The sequence below is a fragment of the Rhinopithecus roxellana genome, chromosome 12 (genome assembly GCF_007565055.1).
Source record: "Rhinopithecus roxellana isolate Shanxi Qingling chromosome 12, ASM756505v1, whole genome shotgun sequence".
Taxonomy (NCBI): domain Eukaryota; kingdom Metazoa; phylum Chordata; class Mammalia; order Primates; family Cercopithecidae; genus Rhinopithecus; species Rhinopithecus roxellana.
In genome coordinates, this window is record NC_044560.1 from 129,290,306 (window position 1) to 129,305,108 (window position 14,803).

General features: G+C 43.4%; 1 pseudogene across 1 annotated transcript; it reads left to right on the top strand.

The window, feature by feature from the left end:
- The first annotated feature begins 217 nt into the window (after positions 1–217).
- Positions 218–14,414, top strand: LOC104671930 (annotated as a pseudogene). The gene is made up of 6 exons (XR_004051994.1): positions 218–353; positions 1,660–2,019; positions 7,644–7,922; positions 9,395–9,682; positions 10,068–10,322; positions 14,347–14,414. The product of XR_004051994.1 is annotated as a putative pregnancy-specific beta-1-glycoprotein 7 (transcript).
- Positions 14,415–14,803: the final 389 nt, after the last annotated feature.

Consider the following 14,803-nt stretch of genomic DNA (forward strand, 5'->3'; position numbering starts at 1 on the left):
TTTGGTGACAGAATCACTGCTGAAAAGAAGAGGCCTCTACACTTCCCAGGGACTTGACACACAGACAAAAGGAAAAAGAGAAGGAGGGACAAGGAGGCAGGACTGAGAGGGGAGGGGACAGAGAGGTGTCCTGGGCTCAGACTCCACCCATGAGCCTGAGAAGTGCTCCTGCACCAGGAAGAGGCTCAGCATAGAAGGAGAAAGGACAGCACAGCTGACAGCTATGCTAGGAAAGATTCTGGATTCCAGGCTCATCTCCACAGAGGAGAACATGAAGGCAGGACAGACGATGGGGTCCCTCTCAGCCCCTCCCTGCACACTACACATCACCTGGAAGGATCTCCTGGTCACAGGTGAGGAGAGAACTTCCTGGGAGAGGACAGGAGGAGGAAACAGAATGATTGGATGGGTTTTCCTGGAGAGGATGGGGTTCTAAGAAATAAAAGAAGAAAGCACCTTGGGAGGCTGAGGTGGGTGGATCATGAGGTCAGGAGTTCAAGACCAGTCGGCTCAACACAATGAAGCCCCGTCTCTACTAAAAATACAAAAAATTAACCAGGTGTGGTGGTGTGCTCCTGTAATCCTAGCTACTCGGGAGGCTGAGGCAGGAGATTTCCATGAACCCGGGAGGCAGAGGTTGTAGTGAGCCAAAATCACGACACTTCACGACAGACGAGGCGACAGTACGAGACTGTCTCAAAAAAAAAAAAAAAAAAAAAAAAAGGAAAAGAAAAAACAAACACAGAAAAGAAGGCTCTGTTGGAGCCTGGATAGGGGAAAATACACCGGAGAGGGACAGGGGTCAAAACAGGAAAATCACATTGAACTGGAATTGGTAAGAGGTAGGAAAATCTCAAGTGTTCTGTTTTCCTGGTTAATCAACACTTGACACCACATTTTGAAAAATGATAATAACGATTATCAGATGACATTTCAAATGAAAATATAAGCATTGCACGAAACACTGTCCTCAGCCAAAAACCTCAACAATTGGAGAAAGAAAAAAAACACCCCAGGCATGGAGGGACCTGGGAACTTTTACATCTACAGGAGTCTGCAGGCTGTCCCAGGCACTGGGGTGCAACCAAGATCATAAAAGTCCCTGTCCTCAGGGAGCTCACGCTGTCATGGGGAGGAAGACAGACATGCAAAGAGATCTAGAATGTGAGGTCAGGTGTTGACAAGAGCTCCGGAGGGAGCAGAGCATGGAAAGGTCAGAAAGGGAAGACCCAGGGTCTCTGAAGGAAGTGTCAGGAAAGAAGTCTAAGGATGCCCTGATGTGAGCAGGACCTGAGGGTAGTGTGGAGGGAGGTGTGAAGATCCCTGGGGAAGAGGATTCCAAACAGAAAAATGACAAGGTCAGAAGGGTTGAAGGAATGGGGGTCATGCTGCTGACCTTGACCCAGTAGGACAGTAGGAAACACATACATACACCCCTATGTATGTGTGTGTATGTGTGTGTATGTGTATGTGTGTGTGTCCTACTGTCCTACTGGGGTGTGTATGTGTGTGTGTCCTACTGGGGTGTGTATGTGTTTGTATGTGTGTGTGTGTATCTTCAAGACTGATGATTGAAGGGATCTTCTCAGGACCCAGGACCCTATTTTTCACCCCCATACATACGTCGCAATATTGACTGATGCTCTCTCCAACTCCTAGCATCACTTTTAATCTTCTGGAATACGCCCACCACTGCCCAAGTCACGATTGAAGCACAGCCAACCAAAGTATCTGAGGGGAAGGATGTTCTGCTACTTGTCCACAACTTGCCCCAGAATCTTATTGGCTACATCTGGTACAAAGGCCAAGTAACGGACTTCCACCATTACATTACATCATATGTAATAGACGTTGAAACAATTATATTTGGGCCTGCATACAGTGGACGAGAAACAGTATATTCCAATGCATCCCTGCTGATCCAGAATGTCACCCGGAAGGACACAGGATCCTACACCATACAAATCATAAAGCTAGGTGATAGGACTAAAGGAGTAACTGGACATTTCACCTTATACCGTGAGTGACTCCACATGATCCCTGGGTGTTGGGGGTTGGGGACCAGTTCTACTTTACACAAACAGGATTGTCAGGCCTAGACGGTGCCTGTGTCCCTCTCTGCCTTATGTCGCATGTTGGTGTTTTGGCATTTAGTGCAGGACACACACAGAGGAGACAAACTACAACAGATCAGAATTCCTTTCCTGCCTCCAGACCCTGCAGACACTTGCTACACAGGAAGGACAGTCTGAAGGGAGGGTGCTCAGCAAGAGATGAATCTCAGCCAAGCATCTCATGTCCTCTTCATAAACTTGATCCTGAGAAAGACCCTGGAGAACTGAATAGGGCTTTGCCTAAGAGGCCCCTTGAGATATTCTCAGAGAAGCTCAGCCCTAGAGGCCTCAACCCCAGACCCCTGTCCCGAAATCCTTACTCCAGATAAAGCTGAGGAGGCTGTACCAAGGTTGGGTTGTGGCAGGGCTTACTGGGACCAAGGATTTACCAGCTGTCTGAGGACTGTGTCTCCTGGAGCTGCTCACCAGCCAGGGCTCAGCCCTCAGAGCCTCATCTGGGCAAGGACAGAGCTTTCTTCACCTGAGACTCAGAGTGGAGAGGACAGAAAGACAAGCTTTGTAGGGCATCAGCAAACTGCTTTGCGAGTCTAATGTCCCCAGAAGCAGAAACAGAAGAGAGAAAATGTACCTGGCAGCAGCTTGTCCACAGGGATCTGACCTAAAGGTGTTTTCTCATGGAAGTGAATAATAATTGCTATTTGTGTGAACACCTCCACTGCGCCAAGCATTAGGTCAGGTGACTGTGAATAATTTACAGTTTATTCACAGATAGCATGAAAAGCCACAGTCCATTGGCCATTTATCTTATTTGACTGAGAGAAAACTGGAAAGACTGACAGGAAGGGAGTCTCTGAACCAGAGTCACACAAACACAAAAGGCAGATCAGGGTCACATGACGTCTGTCTGCAGCCACAGGCCCATCCTCCCCTCCACCAGAAGTGAGGGCTTATTGGGTTCCAAGGACCCCATACCCATTCATTGGCTCAAATCCTCTCTTCTTAGGCATCCAAATATCAGAGGAGTGAGAGCAAATGGTCAGTTGATTAGTCTGTACTCCAGAACTAAATCACCTGCCTCAACTGTCTGAGCCAGTGCAAAAAATGTCTAGGCCACCCCCTCAGATCTTAACCCCTATCACTGAACCTGAAATCCTGTGTTTCCCAAAGTGTCCATGTCACTGGCATGACAGGATAAAAGAGAGGACCTTGTTTTCTTTCCCCACTCACACCCTGCACCAGCACAGACCCAGTGAGAGACACACACTTAGGAGCTCTCACATAACAAATGAAGGAATTGAATGAAGAAATGACTGATCCCAAACCTCTTTAGAGACTGGATCTTGGATGCAGAATCCTAAGAAGTCTAGCCACACCTGTCCCTTGTCCTTCAGAGGCTGACACCCATGTTTCAACCCCCACTACCTCTTGCCTCTAAAGCCAACCCACCTCATGTAACTCTGAAGCCCTTTGGCCACTGGAGGGTTTTCAGGACTCCCTGATCCTGGCCTGTGGAACTGGGGACACCAGGTCCCTGGGGACTCTGAAGTCACTGTAGGCCCCACTCTTCACTGCCATGCTGTCTCTGCCTCTCTCTGCTTCTCTCAGTCCCTCATCTTCCCCCCACTTCATTTTAACTGGCAAGCCCCGTCCTGCACAGCTTCTTCCTCCACCCCTAGGACTTCCACAGACACTCCCTCTAACTAGGCTAATTGTTCTGTTCCCTTCCTGCTCACGCTGTGGCCTGGCCCACCTCCCAGGAAGTAGGAAAGGCACAAAAATCACCTGGAGTTTCCACTCCTGCCAGGCTTTATCTCGAGCCAATGTCCCCAGGTCACTAAGAGAATGAGCTTCCACTGTATCCCCATCCAGGGCTCTGTCCCTTTGTGAGGCTGTTCTGTGGACAAGACCATGGGACAGGAATAGGCAGCTCCTCCATCCACTTTCATAATTCCCAGACAAGTTCTTCTGGCCTCCTGCACAAACAAAACCAATTTATCCCGATGGTGATTTGCAGTAAAGAAAGATTTTAATGACTCCAAGTCTGCCAAACAGGAGGATGGAGGTTTATTATCACTTAAATCAGACTCCCTAGTGGATCATGGGTTAGAGATTTTCAAGGATAGTTTCAGGGGCACAGGACTAAAAAATGCGTACTGCTGAATGTTTGGGGATGGAATCATGAGGGCTGAGGGAAATGATCTGTTTGTGCTTGAATCCACCTCTAGTTTGGAACCACGTGACTGGCTGAGCCATTAGTCATGGGTATGGATGAGGTCAGTTGGTTGCCAGAATGCAAAGAATGAGAAACATCTCCAAAGACCAATCTCAGGTTCTATAATAGTGATGTTATCTATAGGAGCAATTAGTTACAAATTTTGTCAACTCTGGCCAAATGACATTTGAGAAGTAAGGGATTTTAGAAACTGTGCCTACATTTTAGCAGAATTCAGTTTCCTCCTATAATCTTACTCTCATGGTCTTTCACCAGTTTTACAAAGTCAATCCCTGGGCAAAATACGGGTATTAGTGTTATGGAGGAACTATTATCATTCTTGCTTCAAAGTTAATCCATAAACTACATTCTACCCATGGTTAGCCTGACCAATGTCCAGGAATGAGTGAGGACAGCCAGCCTGAGACAAGATGCCAGATGGAGTCAGCCATGCCAGTTTGCTGTCACTGTTGCAATCATTGCACTGACACACCAGGGTGTCAGAGGCTGGACAAGCCTGCAGTCTTCAAAGCCCATGGGCTGATTTCATCCATTTCACTCGCGACTCCATCCTCAACCTACTATGGAGCTCACATTCTCTAGTCACTTCCTAGAGACTTCTGGATTCCTGTCAGCCATATAACAGGCTTGAAATTTGTCAGTCGGTTCTAACAGTAAGTAAACAGTGGAACAAACTCAAAAGTCAACAACTCGTTAAAATCCCTCAGAAATGGCTGGCACAGTGGCTAACACCTGTAATCCCAGCACTTTGGGAAGCCGAGGCGGGCAGATCACGAGGTCAGGAGATCGAGACCATCCTGCCAAACACAGTGAAACGCAATCTCTACTAAAAATACAAACAAATTAGCCGGGCTTGATGGCGGGTGCCTGTAGTCCTAGCTACTGAGGAGGCTGAGGCAGGAGAATGGCATGAACCTGGGAGGCGGAGCTTGCAGTGAGCCAAGATCTTGCCACTGCACTCCAGACTGGGCAACAGAGCGAGACTCCTTCTCAGAAAAAAAAAAAGAAAGAAAGAAAAACCTGCTGTTAGAGAAATGAAAAATGTTTTTGATGCCTACTGGTAGAATGCACACAGCTGAGAAAAGAATCCCTAACTTGAAGATGTGTCAATAGAAACTTCCAAAACTGAAAAAGCAAAGTTCAAAAAGAGTGGGGGAAGAAAATGGAACAATATATCCAAATTCATATTTAACATTTTGTATTGACAAGAGCAATTTTTAAATTTTGTAGTTGTGGTACAACCTCCAAGGCTGTAACTTACACATAATGGGAATACCGGTGGTTTCGGGGGCCTGTTGGAGGTGGCCAGGGGGTGCTATCGGATGGTTTTACAGCCTGTGCCACATACAATTGTTTCCTCCTGATGATGCCATTTTCATAAGTTGGGGTTCTTCATGTGGGGGACACATGAGCCATTGGCGTCTCACTTAGACTCTTCCTAATTCACACAAACTGAAACTCTAGTTGTATTTCCTGAGGTTAAGAGAAAATGAAGAAAGCATTTCACATACCTGTTTTGAGCTCCTCCCCATTTTTTCCTAACTCTGCACAGAAATTAGAAACAGGGAGTTCTTACTATATTTACTAACATAACACATATCACTTCTTTTAATTCGGCATCATTCCTCCCTTTATGTAATTGACACACTGACCAGTTCTGTCCTTTTAACAGCACTCTCTCCACTTAAGGACTTGCTAATTTCAAATCACCTTTGGCATCTTTCTTTGAGCATAATGTGATCCTGCTGGAATTCATCCCACACCTAAGCCTTAATTTGGTATGAAGAGAAATACTACTAATAGCAATTGATCTTAGATGTTTGGACCATCAGTAAAAATTTCCACTCATGACAACATTTTAATGTCTCCTTCAAATCTTTTTTTGTTTTGTTACTAGAGTTAGAACATAACATGAGGTCTAAACTCCCGACAACTTTTTATGGGAAAATTAGAGTATTACAAATTGAGGATCCCAAATCCAGAAATCCAAAATCTGAAATGCTCCAGAATCCAACACTTGTGACCACTGATGTGATGCTAAAAAAGTGCTCACTGGAGCATTTTGGATTTTAAATTTTTCAGATTTGGGATGCTAACCCAGTACATCTACCGTAACTATTCCAAAATAAATTAAAAAGTTAGAATCCAAAAACCTTGGTTTTAAGTTTTCTGCATAAGGAACACTTTATCTGTATGAACTATAGGCATGAAGCTGTACAGAAGATCTCTTGAACCTCCTCATCCTGCATAACTGAAACAGCACAGCCATGGAACAATGCCTTATTCCCCCGACCACAGCTCCTGGAAACTACTATTCTACTCTATGATTCACTCTGGAATCCACTGAGATGAGGTACATAGAGTAGTCAAACTCATAGAATCAGAGAGTAGAATGTCTAATTAGAGAAAGTATCTGCAAGACTTCTTCCCACATATTGCTCTAATAGCCACCAAACACATATGGTCCATGAGGGCCAGACTTCTGTCATCACTTCATGTTCGCCCTTTCCACCAGTCATTTCTGCATTTGCAAACATCCACATATATTTCTAGAAAGATACACATGGTCCTCACCTGCCCTCTACAGGGGGAAGGCAACATCATGGATGCAAAACAGGGAACATGGTCTTGGTCCAAAGCTATCAGCTCTTGCCTGTCCCCTTCACTCTTTGTAGTCATTCCTTGGACTCTGCTCTAACTTTAGAGGTCACTGGCTCAAGTCACTTACTATGAGACAGCTGGGAAAACTGCCCCACCTTGTGGCTCCACTGCCTGATGTCTGAACTGACCTCCAGGCTTGACTCTGGTCTCCCCTGTGTTATCTCTGCTGATGTACCCAGTCCCAGGCCAGGTTTCCCAGTACCCAAATGGTTTAAGGACAATGGGAAGTTCCATCATCCATCTCTAAGATGTACTTGGAAAGGGAAGCTGCAGAGAAAAAATACCTTGGGGGCAAAGTAAGACTGAAACTAAGAAGATTCCAGCAATGCATGCTCCAGGTGAGGACCGCAAGGTGGGCCAGGCAGGCAGTTGGAGAGGAGGGGACTCAGAGAGGCACCAGGGGCTGTGACTGCTGGTCCCATGTTTTTCCGTGACCCAGTGCTGCTGCTCAATTCACACTTGAGAAAGCCTGTGCTTCTTCCACATACAGAAGGCAGCCTCACATTCTCTGAGCCCTCAGATTGCTATGCATCTGTCTTGTAACACACACATCTGCCATGGGCTTTTTAGGACTTGAGTGGGCTGAGAGGTGGTAGACCATCTCTGATTGAAAAATGCCTTTGGAGGAATCAAGGGTGCCACACAGGGCAATCTTCTCTCTGTTATCTGCACAGTGGAGACTCCCAAGCCCTCCATCTCCAGCAGCAACTTCAACCCCAGGGAGGCCGTGGAGACTGTGATCTTATCCTGTGATCCTGACACTCAGGACGTAAGCTACCTGTGGTGGATAAATGGTCAGAGCCTCCCTATCAGTCGCAAGTTGCAGCTGTCCGAGAACAACAGGACCCTCACTCTATATGGTGTCAGAAAAAATACTGCAGGACCCTATGAATGTGAAATGAAGAACCCAGTGAGTTCCAGCCGCAGTGACCCAGTCACCCTGAATCTCCTCTGTGAGTATCTTCTGTTCCTCTGTGAGCCAGGCTGCCATCCCAAATACACATGGCCAGAGGCCAGGCCTCTCAGTCCCTCTCAGGTCCAAGAACAGAGACCTTTAAACCTGGACATCAAAGCTGGCCATGATGATGAAGAGTAGGCTTAGGCTTGATCAACAATGGGAGAGAAGAGGCTGCTCTTGCCATGGGAGACTCACAGGGTCCACAGGTTATGATGGGAGAAAGAGGTGAATGTCTCAAGCTCCAGATCAGTGAACAAAGCAGGGATTTGGCTGGGATTTCAGTGTTGTGACTTAGCTCAAAGGGTCACTGTAGCCCTTCCACAGACCAGGATTTTCCCTTCCCTCTGACAACATCACCTGTGACTTTATTCTCTGCTCCAGATGACCTAGATAACCCCACCATTTCTTCTTCATACACCTATTACCATCCAGGGGAAGTCCCCAAGCTCTCCTGTTTCAGAGACTCTCACCCAATGGCAGAGCATTCTTGGCTGACTGATGGGAAGTTCCAGCAATCAGCACAAGTGTTCTTTATCCCTCAAATCACTAAAACATATAGAATGGTCTATGTCTGTTTCAACCATAACTCAGCTACTGGTGGAACAAATCTCATAATTAAGAGGCTCATAGTTCCTGGTAAGTGAATCCATGGAGCACTGGCCATATGTTTTCCAGTGAAGTCTATCTGGCTATCAAGGAAGAGCCACCTGCTGTCTGCAGAAGGAGAAGGAAATAAAAAACCCAGGACAGGGAATATGTTTCTGCTCCAAAACCACCAGCTTTTGCCTGTCCCCTTCACTCTTTCTACATCATTCCTTGTACTCTGCTCTATCTTTGGAGGTCACTGGCTCAAGTAAGTCATCATGAAACACCTGCAAAAAACTGCCCCACCTTGTACCTCCACTGCCTGAGGATTGAACTGACCTCCAGGCTTGACCCTGGTCTCCCCTGTCTTATTTCTGCTGAAACATCCAGTCCCAGGCCAGGCTGTTCAGTATCTTAGGGTTTCAGGACAATGGGAAGTCCCATTACTACTCATCTCTACAAGGTCCTTGGAAATGGAAGCTGCAGAGAAATCACATCTAGGGGGGGCAAAGTAGGATGGAATTTAGAAGAGGCCCAGCACATTCCAGGTAAGGAACCCAAGATGAGCCAGCCAGTCAGCTGATTAGAGAGGGACTGGGAGGTGTACCAGGGCCTGTGACTCCCACTGACGTGTCCATCCATGACCCAACACTGCCGGTAAATTCACACTTGAGAAAGTCTGTGCTTACCTAAGACAGAGCAGGTGGCCTCATAGTCTTTGAGCCCTTAGATCATCATGCATCTGTCTTGTGACCCACGCACCAGCTATTGGCTTTCAAGGACTCGGGTGGGCTGAGAGGTGGGAGATGCCAACTCTGATTGAAGGATGCCTGTGGAGGAAACAAAGGTGCCACACAGGACAATCTTCTGTTATCCACCCAGCTGAGCTGTCCAAGCCCTACATCACCAGCAACAACTTCAACCCCATGGAAAATAAGAATGATGTATCCTTAACCTGTGTACCTAAGACTCAGGGCTACATCTACATGTGGAGGGTAAATGGTCAGAGCCTCCCAGTCAGTCCCATGCTAAAGCAACCTGGTTAAAACAGGATCCTCATTCTAGCCAATGTCACAAGAAATGACACAGGACCCTATGAATGTGAACTACGGGATCAAGTTGGTAGCATCTGCAGTGACCCAGTCACCCTGAATGTCCTTTTTATCTTTGGTTCCTCTGTGGACCAGGCCACCAGCAAAAATCCAAATGACAAGAAGCCAGGCATCTCAGTCTCTCTCAGGTCCAAGTACAGACACTTATTTCTGGACACTAGGGCTGGCCATGACTCCCTGCCCTGGGAAAACTTGGCTAGGTACAGCCTTAAGCAAGAACATAAAGGGAGGGGCTACTCTTGTCATGGGAGACTTGGGGTCTACAGCCTGTGATGGGAGAAACACGTGAATACCTCACGCCTCGGCTCAGTGAAGACAGAAGAGGTTTGGCTGGGCCTTGAGGGTGTGTCTTGGCTCAGAGGGACACTATGTCCCTTTGAGAGACCAGGCGCATCCCCTTCCTTTGGACGACATCACCTGTGGCTTTATTCTCTTTACTCCAGATGGTCCAGACTTCCCCAGCATTTTCCCTTCATTCACCGATTACCGTTCAGGAGATAACCTCTACTTGTCCTGCTTCGCGAACTCTAACCCACCGGCAGAGTATTCTTGGACGATTAATGGGAAGTTTCTGCAATCAGGACAAGAGCTCTTTATCCCCAAGATTACTACAAAGCATAACGGGGTCTATGGCTGCTCTGCTCATAACTCAGCCACTGGCAGGGAATGTTCCACATTCAAGATGATCATAGTCTCTGGTAAGTGGATCCCTGCATCATTGGCAATAGGGTTTTCGGTGGAGTCTATCTGGCTTTCAGAGAAGAGTCAGGAAAACGTTTTTATTCCCAGTCTGTGTCCCATGGGCAGAAGCAAATCCTAAATTATCCTCCTGAACCCTCCCAATTTGTCTACACAGACTCTCTTCTCCTTGTTTCTCTGTTTTCTCATGGTTGACCTTGTGTCCAGTCTGAGAAGGGTAGGGAGGGGACTTTGTCAGTCCTGAGCCCTATGTGGTGGAAGAGGCTTCATAGAGGTACAAGAAGGAGAGTCCTCAAGATCAAGTTGCTTCTCGCTGTCTCCAACACGCCCCTTTCTGCCACATCTTTGTTTTCTTTTACTTACTCCATGTGCTACAAAGAACATCTGAAGCTTTGAAACAAGCTCACATTTTTCCACCAAATGAGAGGAGGAAGCTCCTTGGATGAGAAAGGAGCAGCTCAGATTGCTGCCTCCTCTGCTCCAGGCTTCTCCAGTGAATGGCCCTGCCTGACTCCACTGGGGTGGGTTCCACGGGGTTCAGACCAGCGTGTGTGGAGAAAGACCCCTGATGGCCTGTCCTGAATTTGGCTAAATTGAGCTGCCAGTTGAAATGAAGCCTAGGCTGCAGGGCAATAAGAGAGGGAGCCTTGGGGCAGACTCTTGAGCTGTGTCCTGGCTCTGAAGTCACCAGCTGTATGAGGCTGTGGGCACAGCACGTGGGACACAGCACAGACGACAATGAGTGATGCACACTTGTAGAAACAGGGAGATTCACCTCTGGGGCTCTGCATGGCAGGAAAGGGGCAATGCCAGAAAGTGTGTATTTATAGAGTGTAAGACTACCAGGACACTTATATATATTATAAGACTTATCATTAACTATTTCTAAGTGTGCAATTTAGTGTTGTATAACCATCACACTATCCATTTCCAGAACTTTTTCCTTTTACCGTATTAAACCTCTGTACCCAATAAACAGTAACCCTCACTCCTTCTCCCCCTAAGCCTTAGCACCCACCATTCTACTCTTTGTCTCTATGTAACTAGCTATTCTATCTTTTATAAATGGAATTATAAAATAATTATCCTTTTTTTATTTTATATATATATAATTATATAAAATAATTAACCTTTTTAATTATAAAATACTTATCCTTTGTCTGGCTTATTTCAGTTAGCATAATGTCTTCAAGGTTCATCCATTTTGCATGATGTATTGGAATTTTATTCCTTGTTAAGGTTGAATAACATTTTGATGTATAGATATACCTCATTTGCCTACCTACTTATCTTTCAATGGACTTTCCGTTGTTTCCATTTTTTGGCTATTGTGAGTAATGCTTCTCTGAACATCAATGTGCAAACATTTGTTCAAATTTCTTTTAATTCCATAGGGAGTATGTCCAGAAGTGGAATTGCTGGATCAAATGGTAATTTATTGTTTTATTTTTGAGAAACAACCACACCACTTTTTACAGTGGCTATAACATTTCCCATTCCTATCAGCAATGCATTACAGCTCCAATTTTTCCATCTATTTGAAAACACTTGTTTTGTGTTGCTGTCATTGTTGTTGTTTATCAAAGCCATCCTAAAGTGTGTGAGGTGGTGTTACATTGTGGTTTTGATTTGCATATCTCTAAGTATTTGTGACACTGAGGAACTTTGCGTAGACTTATTGGTTATTTGTATATCTTCTCTGGAGAAAACTCTATTTTAATCCTTTGCTAATTTTTTAATTGGGTTTTTGGATGTTTGCTGTTGTTGACTTCTGGTTTTTCATGTATTCTAGAAATTAATTATGTATCACACATATAATTTGCAAATATTTTTCTCATTTCATGGGTTGCCTTTTTACTTTCTTGATAGTGTTCTTAGATATACAAAAGGTTTTGATTTTTATGAAGTCCAATTTATCCATTTTATTTGTTGCCTATTTTTTTTTTTTTTACCTGGCCAGAATGTTATTTTATTTTATTTTTATGTGTACATATAATTTTATTGTATTTTTCCAAAACAGTGATTGTATATTTTTGTACAAATTGTCTTTTTCTACTTAACAGTGATTGTGAATGCCTTTATGTGTTAGTACATGTAAATCTACTAGGGCTACTCAGTGTTGCATGCATTGAGTATGTCATACTTATTAAAACCTTTTAAAAAATTGCCAAAAAGTAGTATGTACTTACTAAAAGTAATACAGATTGTGCAGAAGTGTAAAATATGAAAGATGCTTTTTGTTCTTATACTCCCACTCCCATTCTCCAAGGGCTAATTATTATTAACAGCTTACTGGGAATCTCTACAAACTTTTTTTAAAGTCTGGTTAATTGATGTGTAATTTACATACAGCAAAACTCACCATTTGTAGTGTACGGTTCTATGAATTTGTAAAAATACATATAATTGTGCAACCAAAGCCATAATTGAGTTATGGAACATTTCCATAACAATGAGAAACTTTTTTTGGTATATTGTTGCCTATTCTTTTGTTGTTACAACCAAGGAATCATTGTGAAATCCAATATCATAAAGGTTTTCTTCTATCTTTTCTTCTAGGAGTTGTATAGTTTTTGCTCTTACATTTAGATCGTTGATCTATTGTGGGTTAATTTTTGTATATGGTGTTAGGTAAAGTTTCCGCTCATTCTTGCCCTTGGATATCCAGCTTTCCCAATGTCATTTGGTGAGAATACTGCCCCTTCCCCTTTGAACGATCTTGGCACACTCGATGAAAATCATTTGGTCATGTATGCAAGTATTTCTTTCTGGGCTCTCTGTTCAATTTCATTAATTTCTATGTCCTTTATGCCAGTACCACACTGTATTGGTTACTGGGGCTTTGTAGTAAATGCTGAAATCAGGAAGAGTGAGTCCTCCAGCTTCATTCTTCCTCTTCAAAGTTGTTTGTCTATTTAGAGTCATGAGATTCAATATAAGTTTTAGGACAGATTTTTCTTTTTCTGCAAAAATGTCACTGAGATTCTGATAGGAAGTGTATTGAATCTGCAGCTCACTTTGGGTAGCATTGTCCTCCTAACAATATTGAGTCTTCTAATTCATGAAAACAAAATGTCTTTCATTTTACTGATGTCATCATTAAGCAATATTTTATGGATTTCAGGTATAATCATTTTACCTCTTTGGTTAAACTTCTTCCTAAAATATTTTATTCTTTTTGATATTAATACAAATTAAAAATTTTTTCTTAATTTCCCTTCAGATTGTTCATCGTTAGTGTATTGAAATACGACTGATGTTTGAATGTTGATTTTGTATTGTGCAACATTACTGAATTAATTTATTAATTCTAATAGGTTTGTTCCATCTTTAGGATTTTCTACATATAAGTTCAAGTTATCTGCGAACAGAAATAATTTTACTTCTTCCAATTTGAATGTCTTTTTTAAAATTATTGCCTAATTTTTCTGACTAGATTTTTCAATACTACATTGAATAGAAATGTCAAAAGCAGCATCCTTGTCTCGTTCCTGCTCATACAGGGAAAGCTTTCAGTCTTTCTCCATTGAGTATGATGTTAGCATTGGGTTTCTCACATATTGCCTTTATGTTGAGGTGATTTCCTTCCATTCTTAGTTAGAATGTTGTTACTGTGAAAAAACATTAAATTTCATCAAATGTTTTTATTGATTCAATCTTATTACTGATTATAGTTCTATTCATATTTTTGTGTTTTTCTAGGAATTTGTCTATTTCATCTAGGTTATCCAATTTATTGGCAGACAATTATTTCCAGTAATTTCATAATCATTTTATTAGAATTGGTAGTAATCACTTCATTTTCTTTCTTTCTTTCTTTAAGAGAGAGAGAGACAGGCTCTCACTCTGTAGGCTAGCCCAGGCTGAAATACAGTGGTGTGATTATGGCTTACCACAGCCTCAACCTCCTGGGCTCAAGCAATTCTCCTTCTTCAGCCTCCCAAGATACTAGGAATACAGATGCATGCCAATATGCCCAGCTAATTGGTTTTTTTTGTTTTGTTTTGTTTTGTTTTTTTGTAGAGACTGGGTCTCCCCAGGTTACCTATGCTGGTCCAAACACCTGGCCTCAACAAATCCTCCCATTGTGACCTCCCAAAGTGCTAGGATTAAAATATGACCCATCATCTTCAGACTCCATTTTAATTTCTGATTTTAGTAATTTTAATCTTCTCTCTTTTTTCTTAGTCAGTCTATTGAATGGTCGTCAATTTTGTTGATTTTACCTTGAAGAATCAACTTTTGGTTACATTAATTTCCTGTATTCTTTTTCCATTCTCCATTTTATTTTTTTCCACTCTAATCCGTATTGTTTCCTTCATTCATTGTGCTTGGGTTTAGTTTGTTCTTCTTTCAAATCCTGAAGTACGAGACAGCTTACTTCATACCATTCATTTAAAGGTTTCATGCAGTCAATGAAACAAGATGCCACACACAGGCGAATCAATGTCAGCTGCTATATTACTACCATCATCATTAG